General features: G+C 43.7%; 1 pseudogene; it reads right to left on the reverse strand.

Moving 5' to 3' along the window:
- Positions 1 to 1,740: 1,740 nt before the first annotated feature.
- Positions 1,741 to 5,399, reverse strand: LOC123332680 (annotated as a pseudogene).
- Between the last annotated feature and the right edge of the window lie 8,697 nt (positions 5,400 to 14,096).

Below are 14,096 nucleotides of genomic sequence, written 5' to 3' on the forward strand. Positions count from 1 at the left end.
AAACCAACCTTAGTCCTGGTTTGGAGCCAGGCGGGCTATTCCTTTTCTCTTTTAGAAACCTCTCTCCCCTCAGCTGGTGCCCAGACCATTCTAGGTCCTTGGTTTCAGGGTCTTAATGTTTAGGTCTTTAATCTTAATTGTAAGACTTATCTGAGAAACCCTGAAAGCAGGCGTATGTTCTTAGCCTGGGAATGGTGAGTGACCTTCAGAGTATTGCTGACACTCTTCAACTGCGTGGGGCATATGTGTGAGTATGTTCGCAGATTTTAGTAAATATCTGAGGGCTGTGCTACCATCTTGTCTTCAGCGGGATCCCTTGCCAGGAAGATGAAAACACAAACTTACAAAATTTTAATGTGCTGTTTCCAAAAGACATCTGATAACCCCACAATGGCGCATTTCAGAGGGCACAATAACAGGCTGTAAATGTCATCCCAAGAGAGCTGTTTACACTCTCTGATCCTAGTTTCCAAATTACAGCATAAAATTTCTATTCACAACAAATTTGAAATTCAGCCTTTCTCCTACTGAACAAGCAAGTATAATAGGAGGGACAAAGTGAGGGAAAAGAGGTGCATAAGACAGAATACTTTCCTGGCAGTGCATTTTGGGGATTCCCGGTTGAACTGAATTATTTCTTCCCCCAGATCGTGATCTCAAGACTTTCTTCCAAAAACAGACATTTTTGTTCTTTCTTTAGGTTGTAGAATGCTTAATTTGTGTGACTCTCACACAAGTGTGTGCCTGGGAAGAAAATAAATGGTCTTCATCACATGGTAAACACTTCCGCTGAATCATGGACTCATGTTTGATGGAACTTCCTGAATTAAGTAAACTGAGGAATTCACATTTAATGGATCATCCCTGAATTACATTGGAAATCTGAAGCCTCATTCTATCATTTTCTTTATTCATCGACTATTCTGTCAACATCTTTTGAACACCTACTGTGTGCTAGAAACTGTACTGGTAGCTGAGACCATGTAACCAAAGTCTCTTCTCTTACTCAAGTTGGGTGAATGAAGGATGTCTTCCCAGTGAAGGCCATGTGTGAGCTGAGACTATAAAAAGCAAGTACAAATCAGGCAGGGAAAGTCAGAGGACAAATAGCTTAAGTGTGTTTCAGTATGAGGAGAACACAATACGCCAGAAAGATGACTGACACTTTGTCAGGGGTTAGTTTGCAAACCAGGCTGAGATAAGATTAAACTCGAGAAAGTATGGCCAACTGGTGAAGGACCTGAGAAACTAGAGAATTTGTCCTTCATCCTTTTAACAGAGGAACACTGAAAATTTTACATGGAGGTGTGATGAGGGATGGGAACATGGAGAGACTGGGAACTCAGAGGCCACTGAGATTATCAGCAGCGACCACAGCTGCTTCCCAAAGCAGTTTGCTGTCTCTTGTGAAGTTAAACACATGTTGACCATGTGGAAACCCATATGCCAATGGAAACACAGATATCCTTCCACAAAGGGACACAAAACCTCGGTGACTTTTCATACTTTAACACGCACACACACACACACTCAAAGCTCTTTCCCTCAGTCCATACATTTGTAGACATAGATTAACAGGTTGGCTCTCCTGGGGCTCAGTGCTAAAGACTCTGGCTGCCAATGCAGGAGACACAGGAGATGTGGGCTTGATCCCTGGGTCAGAATGATCTCCTGAAAAAGGAAAGGACAACCCACTCCAGTATCCTTGCCTGGAACATCGCACGGACTCAGTCCATGGGGTCACAGAAGAATCAGACATGATTTAGCAAATAAACCCCACCACCAACAAATTAGGTTGTGGAGAACATCCATTTCAACAGTCACAGGAGCAGAGACTGAGACCTAGGAAAGGCAAGGCCTGTCCAGAGTTAATCAGCTAACGAGTGGTGTGACCAGACTTCCAGCTGAAATCTTCCCATCCAGTTCATGACCTCATGCACTCAGAAAGACCCCACAGGACCCGAGTGAACAGTGGCTCTTTTTTAACAGGACTCAGCTGTGGGGAGTGTCTGCTGCTGCTGTGGATGCTCCCATGGTGAAACTAGACTCTGCAACAGTGTTTCTTCCGACTCCTGCATTCTCCAGGCAGGATAACACACCGGGGGTGTTCTGATACTTGCAGGCACCACCCATTTTCTCACATTCAAGGTTTTTCTTTTTTGCTTTCCCTATCAAGGAAGGGGAGGTGAAAAAGAAACAAATAAATAAGGCATGTGTAACTAAAGCTATCAGAATTCATCTTATATAGCAAGGGACTCCAAATTACAGTCCACAGGGACACAACTGGAACTCTCGTTGGTTTGGTGTGGCCTATAAGCTTAGAATGTTTTTCCACATTTTTTTAAAATAATAGTAAAAACTGAGAAGGGGCCTTAAATTGTTCTATAGGAAGGTGATCACGCTCATTCATTTAAACAGGGTCTATGGGGCTTCCCTCAGGCTTCCCTGATGGCTAAGCTGGTAAAGAATCTGCCTACCACTGCAGGAGACATAGGAGATGAAGGTTCTATCCCTGGGTCAGAAAGATCCCATGGAGAAGCAAATGGCAACCCACTCCAGTATCCTTGCCTGGATAATCCCATGGACAGAGGAGCCTGGTGGGCGACAGTCCATGGGGTCACAAAGAGTGAATGACAACCGAGTGACTAAACAACTGGAGCTGCTTGGTTAAAGAACTCTGAGCAGAAATGCCATTTCCCTTCAGGGCTGGGGCCCTTAATTGCCAGCACGAGAGTCCTTAGAGCAATCTGCACGGACACAGGACCAGCAGTACCCACAGTGGTGGTTGCTCCTCGGGAGTGGGGGGTCTGATCAGAGCACCCAGGCCCTCCCGGATTGGCATTATTTGAGCAAGAATTAACTTTGGATCCTTTAAGATGCTAAGATCTGTAGGCTCTTTCAACACAGAACAGCCTGGAGCATGCTATAACCTGAAGAGGGCTGCAGGGAAAAATCAGGACACCCAGTTTAGCTTGGATTGCAGGTGAGTAACACATAACCTTGTAGGATGAGTATGTCCTGAGTGATGCACAGATCACACTTGAGTTAAAGTATTTGTTGATTTTATGTAATTCAGTAAGTGAATCAGGTTTCTAGGATTGTTGAGTATTTAATAAAACAAGGTCTTTGGAGTCAAACCCACTTGTGCTTAGGTTAAAGTGCTCCCTACATTCAATCTGCACTCCTTTGAACAAATTACTTCATTTCTAAATCCAATCTTGTAAAATGACCTACCCCATAAATGTTGCTATGAGGAATATATTTGGGAAAAGACATTAAAAGTTTCATTGTTTTAGTTAAGGAGGAAGTTCAGTTCAGTTCAGTTCAGTTCATTTCAGGTGCTCAGTCGTCTGTGACTCTTTGTAACCCCATGAATCGCAGCATGCCAGCCCTCCTTGTCCATCACTAACTCCCAGAGTTCACTCAAACTCATGTCCATCCAGGCGGTGATGCCATCCAGCCATCTCATCCTCTGTTGTCAGCTTCTCCTCCTTCCCCCAATCCTTCCCAGCATCAATGTCTTTTCCAATGAGTCAGCTTTTCCCATGACGTGGCCAAAGCATTGGAGCTTCAGCTTCAGCAACAGTCCTTCCAATGAACACCCAGGACTGATGTCCTTTAGGATGGACTGGTTGGATCTCCATGCAGTCCAAGGGAGTCTTAAGAGTCTTCTCCAACACCACAGTTCCAAAACATCAATTCTTCAGCACTCAGCTTTCTTCACAGTCCAACTCGCACATCCATACATGACCAATGGAAAACCCATAACCTTGACGAGATGGACCTTTGTTGGCAAAGTAATATCTCTGCTTTTCAATATACTATCTAGGTGGGTCATACCTTTCCATCCAAGGAGTAAGCTTCGTTTAATTTCAAGGCTGCAGCCAACATCTGTAGTGATTTTGGAGCCGAAAAAAATAAAGTCTGGAATTGTTTCCACTATGTCCCCATCTATTTGCCATGAAGTGATGGGACCACATACCATGGTCTTAGTCTTCTCAATGTTGAGGTTTAAGCCAACTTTTTCACTCTCCTCTTTCACTTTCATCAAGAGGCTTTTTAGTTCCTCTTCACTGTCTGCCACAGGATGGTTTCATCTGCATATCTGAAGTTACTGATATTTCTCCTGGCAATCTTGTCCAGCCCAGCATTTCCCATGATGTACTCTGCATATAAGTTAAATAAGCAGGGTGACAATAGACAGCCTTGACGTACTGTTTTTCCTATTTTGAACCCTTCTGTTGTTCCATGTCCAGCTCTAACTGTTACTTCTGGACCTGCATACAGGTTTCTCAAGAAGCCGGTCACCTGGTCTGGTATTCCCATCTCATTCAGACTTTTCCACAGTTTATTGTGATCCACACATCAAAGGTTTTGGCATACTCAAAAAAGCAGACATAGATGTTTTTCTGGAACTCTCTTGCTTTTTCAATGATCCACCGGATGTTGGCAATTTGATCTCTGGTTCCTCTGCCTTTTCCAAAACCAGCTTGAACATCTGGAAGCCCACGGTTCAGGTACTGCTGAAGCCTGGCTTGGAGAATTTTGAGCACTGCTTTACTGGCGTGTGAGATGAGTGCAATTGTGTGTTCGTTTGAGTGTTCTTTGGCACTGCCTTTCTTTGGGATTGGAAGTGGTCAACATGATTTACTATTATCATTAGTGTTACTGTTAGGCACATGGAAATGATTTGTAAGCCGTAAAGTCCCCTGTAAATGTTTTCTATCATCAATACGGTTGATGGGTTTACCATCATCTAGTAAAAAGCAATCATGGGAGGTATTTGTAGCTTCTTTAAGCTTCTCTGTCATTATTTGTAAAATGGAGCATATCGCATATGCTATGCTTCTCTCAGATTTGATGTTATTCCTTTTACCACATCACTGGATGATGAATCAAGTTGACCTTCCCTATTCCAGGCTCCAAGGTCATCCACCATATCATCCGACCAGTTGCCTCTGCCACTTACCCGATGTTGTCTGGATAAGACACACAAGTAAGAGGAGGAGAAGGTACAGTAGCTTCATGACGGGAAAGGAGTTTTTGGAATTCCAAGTAGAACCAGTGTCTGGTGACACAGCTGAATCAGGGCAGGAGATCTGGGCGAGAGTTTGAAAACTTCAGCTGGAAATAAAGGGCTTTTATCCTACCAGAGATGTTCAGCTGGGCCTGGGCCTAATTTGAGGATGTTTCATCTATGGACACATGGTCCAAGTGTTTGCCTGTCGTAAAGAAAGAGGTTTGCAGGAAGTCAGGGTTTCCACATTGATTCTCAGTTCTGCTTATGGCTCTGAAGTTTGGAAAATTGTTTGGAGAAAAATCATTAAATATTGAATTCTGTTAGAAAATTATTTATTTCTTTTTTTCACCTTTATTTCATTTCTCTCCATCTGTGCATTTCTCCTTTCAGAATAAACACCCTCAATCCATGGGTTGCAAAGAGTTGGACACGAGTGATTGACTGAACAACAACAATCCAACACACATACCTTTTACAATCAAAAAATGAAAAGGAATTTCAGAAAAATTAAAATGGTCTTTTTTCACTCTCTCTCTCTCTCTCTCTATATATATATATATATTTTTTTTTTTTTTCCATTTACAGAGAGAATTGTTCCATCCTAAGCAAGCTCTTGCATAGACCACAACCAAGTGAGGCTTTATAAACTAGAGTATTTCTTAATACAGGTAATTCTTCAATGTATTCTTGAGTGAAAAGCACCAAAGAATACCAGATAAGAGGCTTCCCAGGTGGCCCTAAGACAAAGAGACAACATGCCAATGCAGCAGATGCAGTTTTGATACCTGGGTCGGGAAGATCCCCTGGAGAGGGAATGGAAATCCACTCCAGTATCCTTGCCTGGAGAATCCCATGGACAGAGGAGCCAGGTGGGCGACAGTCCATGGGGTCACAAAGAGTGGACTACAACCGAGTCACTAAACAACTGGACCTGCTTGGTTAATGAATTCTGAGCGGAACTGACATTTCCCTTCAGGGCTGGGGGCCTTAGTCTCCAGCACAAGAGTCCTGAGAGCACTCTACTTGGACAAAGGACCAGCAGCACCCACGGTGGTGGCTGCTCCTCGCAGGTGGAGGGTCTGATCAGAGCAACCAGGCCTTCCTGGTTTGGCATCATCTGAGCGAGAATTAACTTTGGCTCTTTGAAGATGCTAAGAACTGGAGGCGATCTCACAACTACATAGCCTGGAGCATGCTGTGATCTGAGGAGGACTGCAGGGAAAATGCAGGAAACGGAGTTTAGCCTGGGTTGCAGCTGAGCAACACATAACCTTGTAGGATAAGTATGTCCGGAGTGATGCACAGATCACACTTGAGCCTAAGTATTTGTTGATTTCATGTAATTCAGAAAGTACATTAATTTTCTGGGATTGTTGAATATTTAATAAGACAAGGTCTTTGGAGTCAAAGCCACTTGGGCTTGAGTTCAAGTGCTCCCTACATTCAATCTGCACTCCTTTGAACAAATTACTTGATTTCTTAATCCCATCTTGTAAAATGGCCTACCCGATAAATATTGCTCTGAGGAATATATTTGGGATACGACATTAAAAGTTTCATTGTTTCAGCAAAGAAGAAGTTCAGTTCAGTTCAGGCTCTCAGTCGTGTCTGACTCTTTGTGACCCCATGAATCGCAGCAGGCCAGCCCTCCTTGTCCATCACCAACTCCCAGAGTTCACTTAAACTCATGCCCATCGAGTCCGTGATGCCATCCAGCCCTCTCATCCTCTGTCATCCCGTTCTCATCCTGCCCCCTCCCCCATCCCTCCCAGCATCAAAGTCTTTCCCAATGAGTCAGCTCTTAGCACGTGCTGGCCAAAGTATTGGACCTTCAACTTCAGCATCAGTCCTTCCAATGAACACCCAGGACTTGTCTCCTTTAGGATGGACTGGTTGGATCTCCTTGCAGTCCAAGGGACCCTCAGGAGTCTTCTCCAACACCACAGTTCAAAAGCATCAATTCTTTGGCACTCAGCTTTCTTCACAGTCCAACTCTCACATGCATACATGACCACTGGAAAAACCATAGCCTTGACTAGACGGACCTTTGTCGGTAAAGTGATATCTCTGCTTTTCAACATACCATCTACGTTGGTCATACCTTTCCTTCCACGGAGTAAGCGTCTTTTAATTTCATGGTTGCAGCCACCATCTGCAGTGATTTTCGAGCTCCAAAATACAAAGTCTGGCACTGTTTCCACTGCTTCCCCATCTCTTTGCCATGAAGTGATGGGACCAGATACCATGATCTTAGTTTTCGGAATGTTGAGGTTAAAGCCAACTTATTCACACTCCTCTTTCACTTTCATCAAGAGGCTTTTTAGTTCCTCTTCACTTTCTGCCCTAAGGATGGTGTAATCTGCATATCTGAGGTTATTGGTATTTCTCCCGGCAATCTTGATTCCAGCTTATGCTTCTTCCAGCCCAGCATGTCTCATCGTCTACTCTGCATATAAGTTAAACAAGCAGGGTGACATTAGACAGCCTTGATGTACCGTACTCTTTTTCCTATTTGGAACCATTCCATTTTTCCATGTCCGGTTCTAACTGTTGCTTCCTGACCTGCATACAGGTTTCTCAAGAGGCCGGTCACATGGCCTGGTATTCCCATCTCTTTCAGAATTTCCCACAGTTTCTTGTGATCCACACAGTCAAAGGCTTTGGCATAGTCAAGAAAGCAGACATAGATGTTTTTCTGGAACTCTCTTGCTTTTGCGATGATCCAGCGGATGTTGGCAATTGGAACTCTGGTTCCTCTGCCTTTTCTAAAACCAGCTTGAACATCTGGAAGTTCACGGTTCATGTACTGCTGAAGCCTGGCTTGGAGAATTTTGAGCACTGCTTTACTGACGTGTGAGATGAGTGCAATGGTGTGTTGGTTTGAGCATTCTTTGGCATTACCCTTCTTTGGGATTGGAAGTGGTCAACATGATTTACTATTCTTAGTGTTGCTGTTAGTCACATGGAAATCATTTGCAAGCCATAAAGGCCCCTGTAAATGTTTTCTATCACCGTTACAATTTATGGGTTTACCACCAGCTAGTTAAGGGCAATCGTGGGAGGCTATTTTTCACATCTTTAAGCTTCTCTTTCATTAGTTGTAGAATGGAGCATGTCGCATATACTATGCTTCTCTCAGATTTGATATTATTCCCTTCAGCATATCCCTGGATGATGAACCAACTTGACCTTCCCTACTCTAGGCTCCAAGCTCATCCACCATATCATCTGACCAGTTGCCTCTGCCACTTAACCTGATGTTGTCTGGATAAGACACACAAGTAAGAGGAAGGGAAGGTACAGTAGCTTCATGATGGGAAAGGAGTTTTCGGAATTCCAAGTAGAACCAGTGTCTGGTGGCACACCTGAATCGGGGCAGGCGATCTGGCAGAGAGTTTGAAAATTTCAGCTGGAAAGAAAGTGCTTTTATCCTACCAGACATGTTCAGCTTGGCCTGGGCCTAATTTGAGGATGTTTCATCTATGGACACATGGTCCAAGTGTTTGCCTGTCATAAAGGAAGTGGTTTGCAGGATGTCAGGATTTCCACATTGATTCTCACTTCTGCTTATGGCTCTGAGGCTTGGTGCATTTGTTGGAGACAAATCATTGAATATTGAATTCTGTTGGAAAATTATGCACTTTTTTTCACCTTTATTTCATGTCTCTGCATCTGTCCATTTCTCCTTTCAGAATAAACACCCTCAATCCATGGGTCGCAAAGAGTTGGACACGGCTAATTGACTGAACAACAACAACCCAACACACATACACCTTTGACCATTGCAAAGGAATTTTGGAAATTAAAATGATCTTGTTTCACTCTCAACATTTCTTTTTCTTTCTTTCTTTCTTTTTGCTACCATTTTCAGAGAGGATTGAACCATCCTAAGCAAGCTCTTGCATAGACCACAATCAGGTGAACTTTTATGGGCTAGAGTATTTCTTAATACAGGTAATTCATCAGTGTATTGTTGAATGAAAATCACCAAAGCATACCAGATAAAGGCCTTCCCAGGTGGCCCTACTGACAAAGAGCCCACCTGCCAATATAGGAGGTGTGGTTTTGATCCCTGGGTCGGCAAGAGCCCCTGGAGAAGGGAATGGCAACCCACTCTGGTATGTTTGCCTGGAGAATCCCATGGACAGAGGAGCCTGGTGGGCGACAGTACATGGGGTCGCAAAGAGTGGACCACAACTGAGGGACTAAACAACTGGACCTGCTTGTTAATGACTTCTGAGTGGAACTGACCTTTCCCTTCAGGGCTGGGGCCTTAATCCCAAGGTCGAGAGTCCTAAGAGCGCTTTGCTAGGACACAGGACCAGCAGCACCCACGGTGGTGGCTGCTCCTCGGGGGTGGGGGGCCTGATCAGAGCACCCGGGCCTTCCCGGGTTGGCGTCATTTGAGCAAGAATTACCTTTGGCTCCTGGAAGATGCTAATCTGGAGGCGCTGTCACCACAGCACCACCTGGAGCATGCTGTCACCTGAGGCGGGCTGCAGGGAAAACGCAGGACACCCAGTTTAGCTTGGACTGCAGGTGAGCAACACATAACCTTGTAGGATAAATATGTCCCGACGGATGCACAGACCACACTTGAGCTAAAGGATTTGTTGATTTCATGTAATTCAGTAAGTACATTAGTTTTCTGGGATTGTTGAATATTTAATAAAAGAAGGTCTTTGGAGTCAAAGCCACTTGGGCTTGAGTTCAAGTGCTCCCTACATTCAATCTGCACTCCTTTGAACAAATTACTTGATTTCTTAATCCCATCTTGTAAAATGGCCTACCCGATTAAATATTGCTCTGAGGAATATATTTGGGATACGACATTAAAAGTTTCATTGTTTCAAAGAGGAAGTTCAGTTCAGTTCAGGCTCTCAGTCGTGTCAGACTCTTTGTGACCCCATGAATTGCAGCAGGCCAGCCCTCCTTGTCCATCACCAACTCCCAGAGTTCACTCAAACTCATGCCCATCGAGTCCGTGATGCCATCCAGCCCTCTCATCTTCTGTCGCCCCCTTCTCGTCCTGCCCTGCTGGGAGATGCCCATGAGAACTGGGTCCTTTGTCCGAAGGACACAGCTCTGGGAGCTGCCTCTGTCCTTGAGATTTTGCTTGCAAACATAGCTCTCTGTTCTGCCACCCCAGAGATTAGGCGCTTATTTACTGCAGGCACCTGGAATTCTGTGCAAACTTCTCACACACAGAGAAATGTTATCTGGTGTAAGAAATAATAACAGGGTGCCATTCCTATGCTCTCAAGATTTCTTGTGACTGTTTGTAAGATGTGTAGGTCAAACAAAGAAAATGTTAACTGTCTTGTCTTTCTCATGCTCTTCTGTATAAATATGAGATGCTGAATAAAGTTGGTGTCAGACTGCGTCCCTTCGTGGAGACGTGTCTGAACCTCTCGACCCCATCTTTGTTGTAGATTTCTCTTGCTTTAGTTTCTTTTCTCAGCCCTGCTGTGTATGTTCTCGGGACCTGATCGACTTTGCCGGCTGGCACCGGCAGGTGGCGCCCGAAACAGGGACTCGGGAATCGGAGCGCAACGACGGCTGCTGCCCGCCAAGATTGAGGTAAGTGACAAGGAATTCCTAATTAATTAAAGTAAAAGGGCAGGGAGTGTTACTGTCGAGAGTAATAAATCATGGGACAAGGCAATAGCCGCCAGTTATTTGTACATATGTTGAAAACTATGTTAAAAGGTAGGGGAATTCATGTAAATAAGTTACAGCTAGAGAAGTTTTTACTTTTTATAGAGGAGGTTTGTCCCTGGTTTCCAGAGGAAGGAACAGTTAGTCTGGAAACTTGGAAAAAGGTAGGGAATCAATTGCAGACATATTACTCCTTACATGGTCCCAATCGTGTTCCTGTGGATGCTTTTTCTTTATGGACTCTCATAAGAGACTGTCTGGATCCTGAACATGAGGGACATAAAATTGAAACGGCTCTCAGGGATTCCACAGGACCCGAAGTTGCAGAGCTTTCCACCCCTCCGCCTGAGCCGCTTTATGCTGTGCCTGAGGGAACAGCTTGTTAGGCTGGAGGGAGTGATGATGTGTTAAGCTCTGATGAACAGGAAGAGTTAAATGAACAAGCAGCTCAGTACCATAGAGAGAATGTGCCTTAGGAGATGATGGTTAGCATGCAGCCCCCCACGGGAAAAGGGGAATTAGAGCATTCAGGGCTTTCTGAAGAACAGCTGGAGAATTTAATTCAGAAGACTGTTATAGCAGTAAAGAAGGATGCACAGGGAGACTCCCACTCCAGCCAGCCTGTGCCTCCAGCATGTCCTCCCTCGGTTCTTGCTGGACTCGATCCACCTCCGCCTTTTGTAGAACCACGAGAGCTTATATCTATCCCTGCTTCTTTGCCCGGTGAAAACATAAAAATTAGAAGTGAGATATTATTATCTCCTCTTCAACAAGCGATTAAGCGAGCTAATGAAGAAGGAGAACATATTCCCGGGTTTTCAGGAATCTATCCAGTATTTGAAAATGCTCAACAGCAGAGGTACTATGAACCACTGCCCTTTAAGCAACTTAAGCCAGATGAACCATATCAGGATTTTGTTGCCCGCCTGCTTGAGGCAATTGGTAAAGTGATAGGGGATGAGCAGGCGGGGATGGTGTTGGCTAAACAGCTTGCTTATGAGAATGCCAATTGGGCTTGTCAAGCTGCCTTGAGACCTTACAGGAAAAAGGGAGGCTTATCCAATTATGTACGGATTTGTGCCGATATCGGAGCTTCATACGTTCAAGACATAACTTTGGCCGCCACATTACAAGGAAAGACAGTCAAAGAAGTACTGTATCAACAACAAAAGTGAGATAAGGGATAAAATTTTGCAATTTGCTCACTATCACCAATTTCTCTTCCCCAAAATCGTTGTTTCTCAGCCCCTTGCTGACACGCTAACTGTATTTACTGATGGCTCTTCTAATGGAATAGCTAGTTTGATTATACAGGACAATACGGCCGCCTGGCGTACTAATTACAAGTCTGCTCAAGAAGTAGAACTATTTGCCGTTTTTCAGGCTTTATTACAAATTTCTGCTCCTTTTAATTTATATTCTGACAGTCAATATATCATAAGAGCCTTAAACACTATTGAGACTGTTCCATTTATTGGTACCCTGAATTCTACTATCCAAACTCTTTTTCATGATATACAACATTTAATTTGTTCCAGAGTTAACAAATGCTATTTTGGTCATATTCGTGCTCACTCTGGGCTTCCTGGACCTTTAGCACGAGGCAATGCTTTGGCTGACGAAGCTACACGTATGATATTTCCTTCATTGGAACAAATGGCAAAAACTTCTCACAGCGTACACCATCAAAACAGCAGTAGCTTAAGACTTCAATTTGGCATTACTTGAGAAGCTGCCAGACAGATTGTTAAGCAATGTCAAACATGTCCTCAATTTTTTAGCATCCCCCATTATGGAGTTAATCCCCGAGGATTGTTGCTAAATGATATATGGCAAATGGATGTTACCCATATTCCTGAATTTGGTAAACAAAAATCTGTTCCTGTTACTATTGACACCTTCTCGGGCTTTTTACATGCCTCTCTACAATCCGGAGAAGCTAGCAAACATTGTATAGCTCATTGCATTAAATGTTTTGCTGTTATGGGAACCCCTAAAACCATAAAAACAGACAATGGTCCAGGATACACTGGAAAAAATTTTCAACTCTTTTGTACACAATTGTCTATCTCACATAAAACGGGTATCCCTTATAATCCTCAAGGAATTATTGAACGGGCACATCAAACTCTCAAACATCAATTGCAAAAACTAAAGAAGGGGGAATTGTATCCCAATACCCCCTCCAACTCTCTAAACCATGCTTTATTTGTTCTAAATTTTTTACAATTGGATATATGTGACCGTTCAGTGGCACAGCGATTTTGGAACTTTGATGCGCAAACAATAAGACCTAAAGTCTTTTGGAAAGACCCACTTGTGGGAAAATGGTATGGACCAGATCCTGTACTAATCTGGGGACGAGGGCATGTTTGTGTTTTCCCACAGGATGCCGAAGCGCCGCGCTGGCTGCCGGAAAGGTTGGTACGCACGGCAGAGACGATCTCTAGTAAACCAGATGAGGAGATTGACGATTCAAGAGCATGATGAATTACCATCTCGGCAACAACTTCAGGCATTGATGCGAGAGGCACAGAATCGTGTTGCTGTGCAGGGTGATCCGATATCGCCTTTAAGCTTCCTGATAACCTGATTAATTATCTTAAATCAGATTAATACTGCACATTCTGAAGAATATTCAAATGCTTACTGGGCTTATTTTCCCGATCCTCCCCTTCTCCAACCAGTGGGCTGGGAGGGTCGGTCCATTCCCGTATACACTAATGATACTGTAGCTTTGGGTGGTTTTTCAGATAAACATATTATTCCTAATCAAGTTAATTTCTCTTATCATGGAGTGTTTGATCGTTTACCTATTTGTCTGTCTAGATATTTTAATTCAACAGGATGTCTTTTTGTTGGGGAGTCAGGATATGCTGATTATGACAATGGTTGGAGCCTATATATTCCTGGAGTAACGAAAGAATCTGGAACTCCTCAACATCGTAATGGAACTGGTCCTTTAGATATCCCTTTCTGCGACTTTGGAACAAGGGGAAGAGTCACTGCTGCACCATGGAGACTGTGTCGAGATGGAACTGCTACGGTTTATAACATATTTGGAACAAATGAGTCATTGTGGGACTGGTCTCCAGACTCGGCCGGAAACCCTGGCACACTCAGTGCAAACTGCAACTTTTGTTAATAATCTGGCACAAAATGTATCCGTTACCCTGGGGACTCAAGAAAATATTGACAAAAAGCTAGAAGATCGATTGAATGCCCTTTATGATGTTGTAAAATTTTTAGGTGAAGAGGTTCAAAGTATAAAGCTGAGATTACAGGTACAATGTCATGCCGATTTTCGATGGATCTGTGTTACCCCCAAAAAATATAATGGTAGTATAACTGCTTGGGATAAGGTGAAAGCTCATTTAGAAGGTATTTGGCATAATGAAAATATTTCCTTAGATTTGCT

Source organism: Bubalus bubalis, chromosome 1, assembly GCF_019923935.1.
Source record: "Bubalus bubalis isolate 160015118507 breed Murrah chromosome 1, NDDB_SH_1, whole genome shotgun sequence".
NCBI classification, from domain to species: Eukaryota; Metazoa; Chordata; class Mammalia; order Artiodactyla; family Bovidae; genus Bubalus; species Bubalus bubalis.